Genomic DNA, 13328 nt, shown 5'->3' on the forward strand with positions numbered 1-13328 from the left:
AATATCGAGTATTTCTTTTACTTTTGATATTTGTTTTACTTGAATCCAACTATTCCTTTTACTTTGGATATTTGTTTTACTTGAATCCAAGTATTTGTTTTACTCAATATTGGGTATTTCTTTTACATTGGATATTTGTTTTACTTGTATCCAAGTACATGTATTATTTTACTCAATTTCAAGTATTTCAAGTATACAAATATGTGCAGAAAGAATAATTGGCATCGTTAATACCCGGTCCATAATGTTTGAACTGCTATACAGCCTTAATCTGGATAACACATATAGTTTTACAGGTCTTCAAGGCACAGAATACTTTGCAATGAGTCTAAAATTGTTTGAATTTGGTCAGAAACATCTTTTGGGAAATTTGCTTAAATGGTGACTCTGACCATTTGTGTTTCAGATAACTTTTCTTTTTAATTATTGTTGAAATCAGATCGCATCATAAAATATATTCATAAAGAACAAATTTTATAGGACGAGGTGTTTCGCTGTATTTGCAACAATACCAAGGTGAGCGATGCGGGCCCCATGGGTCTCTTTTTCTAAATTAAGATAATGTCTGATTTTGATAAATTTTGGTTATATATGAGAGTAGTTCAACACTGCGAACTGAAATGCGCGGTTTAGAGGGGACATCTGTAATAGTCCCCATTAAAATTAGCACTTGTTTTATTTTGTTTTCAACTTGCAAAATTTACGTTTATTGTGTATATATATATGTGTGTAACCTGTAAATCATATAGATGATAAGAATCATTCTCCACATACTGCAAAAGGCATGTCATACCATCTTTCTATATGTAGGGAAAATCCTTAAAGTAGTTTCAGTCCAACTGTCGACTGTGACACTCTTAGTTGAACATCAAATAAATTTCAGCTTCAGTCGATAAACATTTATGTATACTACATAGTGGTGAACAGTTTATCTATTATGGATAAACGAAATGGTACTGAACTCTGACTGATAATGTTTTGGAACTATTCATGACTAGGGTTTGCTGAATATAAAATACACTGTTTGATGCGACATATTGTACATTGATGTATTATCAGAGAAAATCATTATATAATGACAATATCATCGTTCCATTAACATTAGCTGACACTTTATATGTTTGAGTGAACAGCATTGTGTTTTGTTTGTTACTTTATTAAACTGTTGATGAAATAATTGTTTTTGCTCATCTTTATTGATTAATTTCTCACTTTAAAAGTGATATATCAGGAATGTTTAATTCTCTTTAACTTTTAAATGAATAATCTATTTATATATACAATAAGGTTTTTTTTTTCTCTTGGATAAAGTATACCCCATTCCAAACTGGAGGAATGCCTTCATTGTCTAGTTTTCAAAGAAACGTTAACAGTGGTACGAATATATTGTGAAATATACTGATGCATATTTCTTATACATTAGTAGAATGTTTTCAGCCCAAAAATTGCTGAAATTATTACCACTAAAAAATGTATGTTTACAGTATCATGATTTTCGGGCAGGATATCAAAAGCTAGAGTTTTTGAGAAATGCGGGTTGATGAAGATTTATGTTTGTCGCCATGATCTCTTTGGGGACTGTTCTATTTCCTTATTTGATGTGAAATTAGATATGTTTGATGCTCGTTCATACATATATGTATACCAGGTGTATGGTGGCATATTTCTGCCATCGTGTTATTTTAGGTCGCGTTACGGTAACACGACTTGTCGAGATAATTACGTGGACAAGTCGTGTTACTAACACGGCAAGTCGTGTTATTATGACGACCTGTCGCGATAATTTATCACGACCGGTCAAGTTAGGTTATCGCGGATCTCGACCTAAAATGTGCTTTTGTCCAGATATGCCCTCTACTTACGTTGTCGAGATAGGTTATAAATGGACACCCAACCGTTTCGGAACGTCTCGGGCTTTACACTGAGACATGGGTTAAATCAGCTCAATTATGTGGTTTAAAAGTATTAATAATAATACTTCAGATCTGAATATTGTCAAAACCAACATTGGACAGAGCACACATTATGTTTAATAAATATCAAAAATTCTAAAACGCATTCAATCATAACTAAATTATCCATCAATTTTATTTCCTTACTGTACAGTACCTCAATAAAATACTCACAGTTTGATTATTTATCCAAAATGGTGACCTGGATGATTTTATTTATTTTTTCAAAGCAAATCTAAAAGGTATAGAAAGAAATTACAAAACACATTTGAATACAATTAAAACAAAAGTTAATGTTCAATAAAATTTTAATTCCAATCAAAATCTGAAGAAACAGAATTTAAACCCAAAAATGAACCATATAATGTGTTCTACAAAGGAATGTTATCAATGATCAAATGTTGCATATCAACCTATATAGATATATATATATATATAGTTAAATGTCTGTGGAAATCAATAACTTGTTAATAGTTTTGAAAAAAACCTGAAAGTCATCAGTATCAATTCAAAGCTTTTTTTAACTATTAAAATATATATGGAGTATCTGCAAATCAATCACACAAATTTGTTTGTGTCGGTTATATTTAAAATATCTTAAGCCCGAGACGGCTGGGTGTCCATTTATAACCTATCTCGACAACATAAGTAGAGGGCATATCTGGGCAAAAGCACATTTTAGGTCGAGATCCGCGATAACCTAACTTGACCGGTCGTGATAAATTATCGCGACAGGTCGTCATAATAACACGACTTGCCGTGTTAATAAAACGACTTGTCGACATAATTATCTCGACAAGTCGTGTTACCGTAACGCGACCTAAAATAACACGATGGCAGAAATATGCCACCATACAGGTGGTTGTTAAACCTTCCTCTCATATTTAGGACCATGACTTTACTGACCATGTTTTGCAGGATGGGTGTCGTCGATAAAGCAGAAGATTCTAGGACATTTGGTCTTATTGGGAGAAATATTTGTCGGAATAATTCTCTTTAATATTTTCTGTCTCTGTCTTGGAATATGTGTGAGGAATGTTTTCTCTCTTTTCCGTATATTTATTGGGAATATTTTTCAATTTAATATATTTGTGAGGAATATTTTCTCTTTCTTGGATATATTTGTGAGGAATATTTCTCACTTTCCCATGTAGTTATGAGGAATGTTTTCTCTGTCTTGAATATATTTGTGAGGAGTATTTCTCTCTTTTCTGTGTCATTATGAGGAATGTTTTCTCTGTTTGATTTTTTTATGAAGATTTTTTTTAAACCACCTAAACAGAAGAGAGGAAATGGAGCTCTGGACTTTTTACAAGCTACATAACTATGTCCCTCATACTTAGAAAACGTATTACCACCATACAGAGGTGACTTAAACCTAGAGTTAAGAAACTCGGACAATTACCAAGTAACCCGTAGTTATCTTGATATTGTGAAAATCCATCGTTCCGTCGTCTATAAATTCATGGAATGATCTAGACAACTCTATACATATGGAGAAGAGTTCATAAGTTGTAAGTACTTGTATCATTTGTCTATGTCTGACATGAAAATATGCTTGCATCATTCAATGAGGATTTTTCTCTCTCCGATATATTTGTAAGTATTTTAATTTTCAATGTATTAATTGTGTTCAAGAATGATGGAAAGCTTGTTGATGTATTTCCAACTTCCAACTGACACTGGGAAAAAATTTAATCTAATACAACTATATAAGGGACTAAATATAAATACCTGCTTTATTATTATTTTAGAGAATGAGAGAGAGGCATACGTCCTTGAATATTCGTTTCTCATGTGCCGTCGGCATAGGAAAAGATCTAATACAACAATATTCATAATTGAGAGAAGAATAGGTTGGGGGGGGGGGGGGGGGGGGGGGGGGGGGGGGACTAATGTGTACTCGAATCTTGGATATATTGCTGAGTATGCATGAAAATGAATTCATTTTCCTGTTCTGATATATTCGAATCTCCATAAAGAAGCAGGTTCTCAGTGAGGAAAGCCACAATGACAACGTTGATCAGCAACAATATTGGCTCTAAATAGGCGATTCCTTAATGTACTAGCATGGTTTCTTAATCGTGTATGAAGAATATTATTTTTCTTTCACCCTAGGAATACAAATTTGGTACATGGGGTAAGTCTGTGTTGTGAATGGCATTTTTAAAAACAAAATAACAAGACAATATATTCCACTGTCTTATAGAGGGAAAGACGGATAGGTTAGAGAACTTAAGTCTGTTGTTTGGCAAGTTATAGTTTTCAGCATTACGGAGATTGTGTTGCGATTTGCCAATTATTAGGGACAAGAGTTGGGAGTAGGGTGTTCAGATAATTAGGAGTAAAATGATCATGCATCTGAAAGAACCGTTGGAGTTTTTGACGGGATCGTATCTGGGCTAAAGGTTCCCAACCCGTTTCAGTATAAAGTGACTGTCTGCTTGTATTAGAAGGTAGACCAGTGACAATGCGGCCAGCCTCAAGTTGTAACTTTTCTAACCTTTCTGCATCAGTAATAGAGCAACCGTCCCAAAGCTCACAACAATATTCTAAAACCGGGAGAATAAAGGATCTATATATTCTATTTAATGTTCTTTTAGTAAGGATATATTTTAATTTACGAAGGACTCCTACTTGTTTTGCGACAGTTTTACTGATGTGTTCTATATGATAGCTCCACTTACAATTTGAATCGATGTATACTCCTAGATGCTTATGGTAGTTTAGAAATTCAATACTTACCTCATTAAAATTTATATCAATTACATGATCTACACATATGTAGTTCGTTATTAGAGAAAAGTAATGCCTCAGTGTTTGAAGGATTAAATTTAACCAACCACTTCTTAGCCCAACATTGTATTTTGGAAAGATCATTATTAATAGTATGTTCAATAAGTTGCGGAGATTGATCGGAGCATAGAAGAGATGTATCGTCAGCAAAAAAGCTAACTATATTGTCAGTTATATCATTAATATATATGATGAAGAGAAGTGGTCCAAGGACGAGCCCTGAGGCAACCCGGCATTTGTATATTCTACAGCAGATCTACTATTACCAAAAAATACCTGTTGTTTTCTATCCAACACATAATCCATCAACCAGTCCAGCAATTTGCCAGATATACTATAACTCTTTAGTTTCAATTCCAACCCCCTATGCTACACTCTATCGAAAGCCTTGGGAATATCACAGAAAACTAGACAGGTTGTTTTGTCCATATTTTCACATATTTTGTGGTAAAGGAGGTGGTGCATAGGTGGGCTAAATAGGCCCACAGCGATTTTTTCCCCGGAAACATATTTTTGTCAAAAGCATAATATCTCCGATTATGTGGGAGGAATTAATTTCCAATCCTCAATGTATGTATTCTTTTTTTTTGGTGATTTCATTATTTCCACATCAAACTGCGTAAGAAGCTAATGTTTTGACTACTAATTATTATAGAACACATTTTTATTTCCTATTTGTGAAACAAATTCACCCCATTTGTTTAAGGTTTAATTTTGTATATGAATCATCATGCTCCGTGACACTAAAATTAAATTTCAGCCTCATTTGATGTCTTCTTTGTGAAAATCATTGTTTTTAACTTTTCATTTAAAGTCTAATACCACAAAGTTATTGATGGAGTACTATCAAACTTTCTGGTTAGAAATAATCTATGGATATCCATTAACATTTAATGAAACAAATTTATTTGGTGAATTACTGGATATGCCAAGATTTTATTATGTTAAATGCATACACCCCCAATTTTAGACAACATATCAAAGTACCGAAAGTACTGAAAAATAGACGCAAATGCTAAAAATTCAACAATAATAACAATGCAATCAGACTTTACTGCTCGTGTCAGACAGGGTGCTCCTTTTTAACCCTTGGTTTTTTAATACAATTTACTTCATGACCTTTCTTTGTATGCAAAATTCTTTTGTTATCCAGTAATTTTTGATGATTTTTTTTGGTTGTGTATTAAGATTAATATGCAAACGTTTTTTAAAAGCAAAATTTTATAGTACTCCAACGATTATTACATTTTATCTACTTAACAAATAAAAGAAAATTTCAAGAAGGTAAATTTTTAACTGATGATTTTGTTAAAAAAGCTGTAATTACACTTTCTATTATACAAATTCATACTAAACACATATTTTTATAAAATATAACATCACATGAGACTATCAATGCAATATTAAATTTATCAAGTACTTTTGTACGAGAAATATATTGAATTTAAAAGGGAGGGTATACATTTTTTGCAGAAATCATGTTAGGTGGCGCTGCGTATACAGCATTTGCCAATTTTCGTTTTGGTGTCTAAAATGACATGTATTTGGTAAAAGTCTATCATGATATCATGCATAAAATAAGATTCGGCCGTGGGCCGCCATGCACCACCTCCTTTCTATGAGCTGGTGAACAGTGGAATGGCCTGGTTGGAAACCTGACTGATATTTATATATAAGAGAATTATCTAACAAATAATTGTGTAAACATTTAGCTACTACTGTTTCGAACACTTTACCTATAGTGCAAAGTAAAGCAATTATAAGGTCTATAATTGGAAAGATCTTGTTTATCTCATTTTTTTAAAAAAAAAAACGGCATTACCAGAGCATGTTTCCATTGTGTGGGGGGAAAGAACCAGCTTCCAGAGAAGTACGAAAGATTAGCGACAAAGGATAAGCAACTGAATTGTTTTTAAGCATAATGTGACTTATTGTATGAATACCTGCAGCTTTACCATGTTTTAATGTCTCGAGTATGTAAGTGATGTCATTTATATTGTATGTCAGAAATTATAGAGTCAGTTCTTGATTCAATAATAGGTACAACAGTACCAGTATCGTCGCGATAGTTGATATAGAAACAAAGTAGTCGGTATATTTGTCTTTATGTCATCGACCATTTCTATATTTCCGGTCGCACTCCTCAGTGGTGGAATAGAATTTGATGTGTCGGATGATTTTATTAATCTGTGAACAAGTTTCCAAAAGTTTCTAGGAGTCGTTTCACTGTAATTATCTAAAAGCCCATTGATGTTAGCATCAAAAAAAAATTCTTCCTTTTTTTTTTTTTTTTTTTTAGATTATTGACTATTTCGTTGCTTTCTAAAGTTGTTCAAATTTTGAGGAGTGGAACTGGATTTAAATTTATAAAGCAGTCTGACCCTTTTTCTAATTTCACGTCTCAATTCCGAGTCGAACAACGGTTTTACGTAACATACTCTTCAACATTCCGTTAAATCTCTCCACCAAAACATCATTGGTATGGGGATGGTACGGAGTTGTGGACAACTTGTGTACATGTATTAGGGTTGACGTTACTCTCTTGATCTGACAATGTTTCGTTACGTATACCTAAACGTCGGAAAACCTCAATCAGAGTCTCCGCCACAGTCTGGTTCCTGATTACACAAAAGCTATTACCTTTGGGTACCAAGCAGCAAAATCACATATAACTATATATCACATTACCTGTTTCCATGGACCTTTCTCAGGGAAACGTTCTATTACTATTTGTCTTAAGGGCTCCTCCATCATTGGGCCTGTAACCATGGATACCACACCTTCATTTCCTTTCACAATTCCCCGTTGACATGGAGCACAGATATGACAATAATCATATGTCACATCCCGGCTAGTTCCTGGCCCAAAGACATTTAGTAACAACGTTCCGGTGTTTCTTAACTCTGACCCGAAAAATAACAACACTTGGTCAAGACCATCTCAGAATCATATCAGGTAAGTTAGAGCTGAATCCCACTGGTGGAACTTGAGAAGAAATTTAAAAAAGGTGTTGTTCAGGAAAACCATGACTGTACAATCATGTACAAAATGTTTTTATGAGGATGAAAAATAACAACACTTTGTTGGCTCCCCTTCCTTAACATCCTCACCAATTTCTAGCTCAATGGAACTCGAGAATTTTTAAATTGTGTTTTTTTTTCAAGATGGCAGGATAATTTCAGGTAAGTAAGAGCTGAATTCAAAGTTGGAAGAACTTGAAAAGAAGTTCATTAAATGTTAAAAGTTTATGCACGACGCACAGCAGACGACGATGTACAGAGCATGATGACTATAGGGTTCGCAGCCTTCGGGTCAGATGACCTAGAACATGACCTATCTATTATTTCCCGGTCTATCTCGAGACTGAGACATCTGCTAAACATCTGATCCAATGAAGTGTCACTCTGTTGTGCTTGACACAAGATACTGTGTCTACACAGTTGTCAAGATTCTTAGATGCTTTGTTTACAGTTGTCAAGGTTCTTAGATGCTTTGTTTACAGTTGTCAAGGTTCTTAGATGCTTTGTTCACAGTTGTCAAGGTTCTTAGATGCTTTGTTTACACAGCGGTCGGGTTCTTTAAAGCTATGTCTTTAAATTGTGGTCAAGGTTCTTAGAACCCAACAAAATATCAATAATTTAGACAATCTGCAAACTACAAAGTATCTGCACCTGAAACAATAAAAATCTCTTTACAAGTATCTAATATTAGAAAATGCAGTAATCTTTATCATTACACTAACCACTAGTCATTTTCTACAGTTTGTTCCATCACAACCTGGCTATATCTCTTCAGTAACTCTCTGATTCTACCTGATCACCTCAATAGTAGTGGGTCCTCCACAAGTGGTTCCTGAGCAGTGGTGTCTGGGAGATAAGGGGAGGCAACTTGCCTTGCTCAACACTATATTCTCGGGCACAATAATCTACATGTCCATGATGGAGCAAACAAGCAAAACCAAGATGGCAGTAGGAAAGAGTTGGCACAGAAGGACCAGCACCTGAGACAATAAATCTTGTGCTGGTCACATTGAAATCCAAGGTGGGCCCGTCTGATGCTCACTTATTTCTGACTTGTATGAACTTTAAAGCCTCTAAGCAAATCTTATATACACAAATATTCTGCAACTCAACACTAAAATGGGTGATATTGATAAAGCATCCATGCTCTAAAACACGACCTTTGTACGAGCAGAGACTTGTATATCAGATATACAAATCTCTGGTACGAGAATGCCTGGAGCTACTCTGTGAACAGCCTGAGGTTGCCATGGAAACTGATATAGCATATAACAACATATAAAGTTGACCAGTCCATGGCCTACTGTGAACAAACACCATTAAACACTTGGGAGTGTTTGAACTGCCAATATTGTCATGGTGAAAATCTTTCATGGCTGATGGCAGAGGTCAGTATCCCAAACTGGTGAGAGAGTTTTATCATGAAACTTAACATTAAATACTAAACCTACTTTCTTCACCTGTTAAGAAATAAAACAAGAGGCCCAGAGGGCATGTATTGCTCACCCAGTTTATTTGTTCAATTTGTAAATAGCTTTATTTGTTGATGTCTGTTAATGCTATATGTATACTGATGGGGTGGAGATCTTAGCTGCTTTAAAGATATAGCCCAGAAATGAGGTTAAGACTCAACATGATTGTGTTCAAAGAAACATGAATTAAGTCCCTAAGGTATGTGTAAAGACCCCTGGGCCAATTTTTACATAGGGATTGTGTTGATCTCTTGATGCCAAGCAATGCTATATATGGCTAAGGGGTGGGATTTCAATAGTTTCAAAAACATAAGAAGTCCTGAATAACAATATAGTCAAATTGCTCCCTTTTCATGGCGGGCATGATTAAAGAAAAGAAACCACAGAATACGAACACAATCTCTACATGCACACAGTACAACTAAACAATGCTGTACACCCAACTAATGTGTCACTAACATAACAAATCATTGAACAAGAATACCAACATGAAAATGAACATAACCACTTGTACTCACCAATACTTAAAAGATACAATTGGCAAATCCACCATTCCCTGTACATACCTTATCTAAGTAACAAGACTTCCTATCGCTCTGCATGGCTCCAATGACAAAGCCGGACTTAACACACAGTTTATTGTGGTAAAGATGGGACACATACCACTGGGAGGATCAAGATGGACAACCATATTTTATGTAATACTGTAGGCAATGAACAGTGACACTGTGATTCAGAAACATCAGACGTATGACACTGTAGCCATCTTTGTTTACTGTACCCATCTTTGTTTACTGTACCATCCCAGTTATTAAAACCATCATTAGAAACTGTATGCTCTTGCAGCTTTTGTTGATACTGAAGAAAAAATTCAGATATTTCTGTGGATTTAAAAATGTAACCTTAATTGTTTGACCTATCGTATTAACAACAGGAAGAAAAACAAATACAACATTTACCATAATTTCTATTTTCTGTACAGGAAACCATGACAACAGTACTTACAATTGGAGTAAAATGCCAGAAATGCATTGTAAGAGCACCAGATTTTCATACACTACATGTAAATAACTGCTTATGATGACATAGCAATAGACAGTACAAGCTGAACATGGCAAGAATTTACCATAGGAGTTATCTCCCTTAAATCATACACTGTGGTTACTTTTCAATAAATCGTATGTATATGATCCACAACTTGAAGTTTTGGTGTGTTCTGTGAATTGAAGAAATAGAAAATGATATCGAGGCCCACAGAAGGTGTATTAAGCATAGTATCCCTAACCTGTTATGTATGGTGGCTCGTTAGGGCCAAGTATCAAATCTCGCATTCTCGCACTCTCCACCTTAGGTCGAGAACGCGAGAATGCGAAAACGCGACGGCGAGGGAGCGAAAACGCGACAATGCGAAAACGCGACAATGCGAAAACTCGACGGCGAGGGAGCGAAATTGCGACAGCGAGAGTGCGAGATTAATCTCGCGTTTGTTATGTTTTTATGTCTAAATAAGGTGGCAGTGTACAGTAAATGTGTTCAATTCTGATAAATAATTAAGGCACATGTTTTAGATATGTAAACCAGTTAACCCTTAATATTACATATATACATGTATAAGTATATATATATTTGTAATCTACACAACATCCGGAGCTGTAATATAGTACTGAAGCATAAGTAAACTTATTGTTTCAATGTTCTTTAGACCTGTGAAAACTATGGTAACCACAACAACAGCAAGAAATATCTTTAAAACAAATATAAACGGCATAGTTTTAATGCTGGTGGTTATAATGTAAAACTGCTGGTGAAATAAATTAACGAACTAATTAATAAATGCGCAGTTTCAGCACGGATAAAAAAATTGTATCAGTTTGAATCATTTTTGGTGCTAAAAAGACTGTATTTGAATCAGAAATATACTTTTATTAATGTGTTATTTAAACAGATACATCCACTTATTCATCTTGAATTCAATCTTAACTTTGTTTTGTTTTTAACTGGAAATGTCTGCATTTTGCATTGACCGCTACATTGACCAATCACATACTTCATCTTGACCAGTAACGACATCTGTCGCGTCATATCCGGGTCAAAAGAATATTATACGGCTATGCCGAAAAAAGAAGGAAAAATTTAAACTTACCAAATTCCCTACACATTTTGTTTTCTGAAGCTATTTGAATTAAACATCTCTATCACAAAGGCAGAATTAATCTTGTTTTTATATATGTTCATCATCTAGTTTTTTCTCCAGGTCACCTTCTTTCCAGACCACCACTTAGCTTAACTGTGTACACACACTTTTGATAATTCCAAAATTTTTAATCTCAAATCACTTTTTTTTTTACAAATATGAAGCCAGCATAGACCTCTTCATATCGAATACACCAATTCTAGGATACAAAGATCACGTGACCTGTCTCGACATCAGTATCCTGGCCAGTAAAACATCACCTTAATGACAAAGTCATATCCTACCCTGATGACCTTGGTTATCATGGTAACCTTGGAAATACTGGATCTCTTATCCTTTGGCAGGATAATCTGCTTCACTTTAATGCCATAAACCTGATTAACATGATATAACACACCATCCTCAATCTGCAATATGTTCCTCTCTCTCAATAATATCTTTACACCTTTTGCCACTTTTTCCAAACGTTTACCCGTTAAATCACTCTCTGAACTAAAAAGTAACACATTAACCCAGTCAGCCTGATAAAAAGACCACTGTGGCTACAATCTGTATTCGAACTCTATAATGAATTACAAACTACAAGACTACAAGAAACTATTAACCAAGGGAGACAACTCCCGTTTATATAGGTGGCATGACATACTGCCTTAACTACATCTGGAAACACGCATTCTGTATCTACAGGCTTATGTGTGAAAGGCTATCTGCATCTGATTAACCGTACCAGACCTGTCAATCAACTTGAACGAATAATTAGCCAGCTCTGCATCCCGAGGTGACCTGTAGTATGTACTTAGCAGTAAATGTGACGTATGTGAAGGGATTATTGTCAGAGTACATATCAAACTTATGACCATAAATATAGTCCTTATATTCTTCACTAACATTGGACACACCATCAATCCTCTAGGTGATTCAGAGCATGGCTCCTCTATGACTACGTCCCACCTATCCTTATGTTTAACTCAGCACCCTACCCTCACCTGGTGAGATGGTTCAGCCTTCTTAGAACTTCCATCATATCACTCATCTCCATATTCATTCACTTCCTTCCAGCAGCTTCCATATTCTCTTAATCATCCACGTCTTTATCGGTCATCTGTAAGTCCTGAGGGAGGGCAACTGTACTAAAGCTATCAACTGTAGAGAAACAAACAATGAGCAATATTATCGCGCTTCAATTCGAGTCAACTAGCGTGATTGATATAAGTTGTATAACTTGTTTTGTTGTAATATAGGGTTTACTTTACACGAGAATAATAAGTTCATGTAAACGAAACTGTTTTAGCAGTACAATGATCACAGAACATATAACATTAAATTATTATAAGAATTAACATTAATTATTTTTTCTGTTATACAGTCATAACAGAAAAAAACTGGAGTGTACTCTAAATAAACCGCAAAGCGGTTTATGAAGAGAGTACACTCCAGTTTTTTTATGTTATGACTGTATAACAGAAAAATATTTAATGTTAATTCTTAAAATAATTTTATTTCGTCTTATACACACCAAGATATTTCACTTTCTTTGGCGAACTCTTTTCTGTGATAAATTATTACGCAACGTCATCAGCCAATCAAATATGACGTTACATTTTGCAACGTCAAAAATTTTGTTATGGAGGTATAACAAAATTATTTCAGCCAATGCGAGTTACATAAAATATTAAATTATTAACATTTAACATGAAATCATATATATAAAGGTTACACAACGAGTGGTTGTTCGATATGGAATGTATTTCACACGAGTAAGTTATTTTTTAAAAGTTACAAAAATGCGAGCTTTAGCCAAATCCAGCAATCACGAGTCTTGTGACCTGTTTCTACCACAGTAATGTCGGCTTGAATCCAAGGGAAACGTGGCGAAGTATAATTTCGCGTATGC

The 13328-nt window shown here is 34.7% G+C and overlaps 1 long non-coding RNA gene across 1 annotated transcript in view; it reads right to left on the bottom strand.

Moving 5' to 3' along the window:
* LOC117345063 overlaps positions 1 to 12554 on the bottom strand; it is a 67634-nt gene extending 55080 nt beyond the window's left edge. The window contains exon 1 of the long non-coding RNA XR_004536335.1: positions 12421 to 12554. This is a non-coding gene — a long non-coding RNA (uncharacterized LOC117345063). The remainder of the gene's footprint in view (positions 1 to 12420) is intronic.
* Positions 12555 to 13328: the final 774 nt, after the last annotated feature.

Source organism: Pecten maximus, chromosome 16 (assembly GCF_902652985.1).
Source record: "Pecten maximus chromosome 16, xPecMax1.1, whole genome shotgun sequence".
NCBI classification, from domain to species: Eukaryota; Metazoa; Mollusca; class Bivalvia; order Pectinida; family Pectinidae; genus Pecten; species Pecten maximus.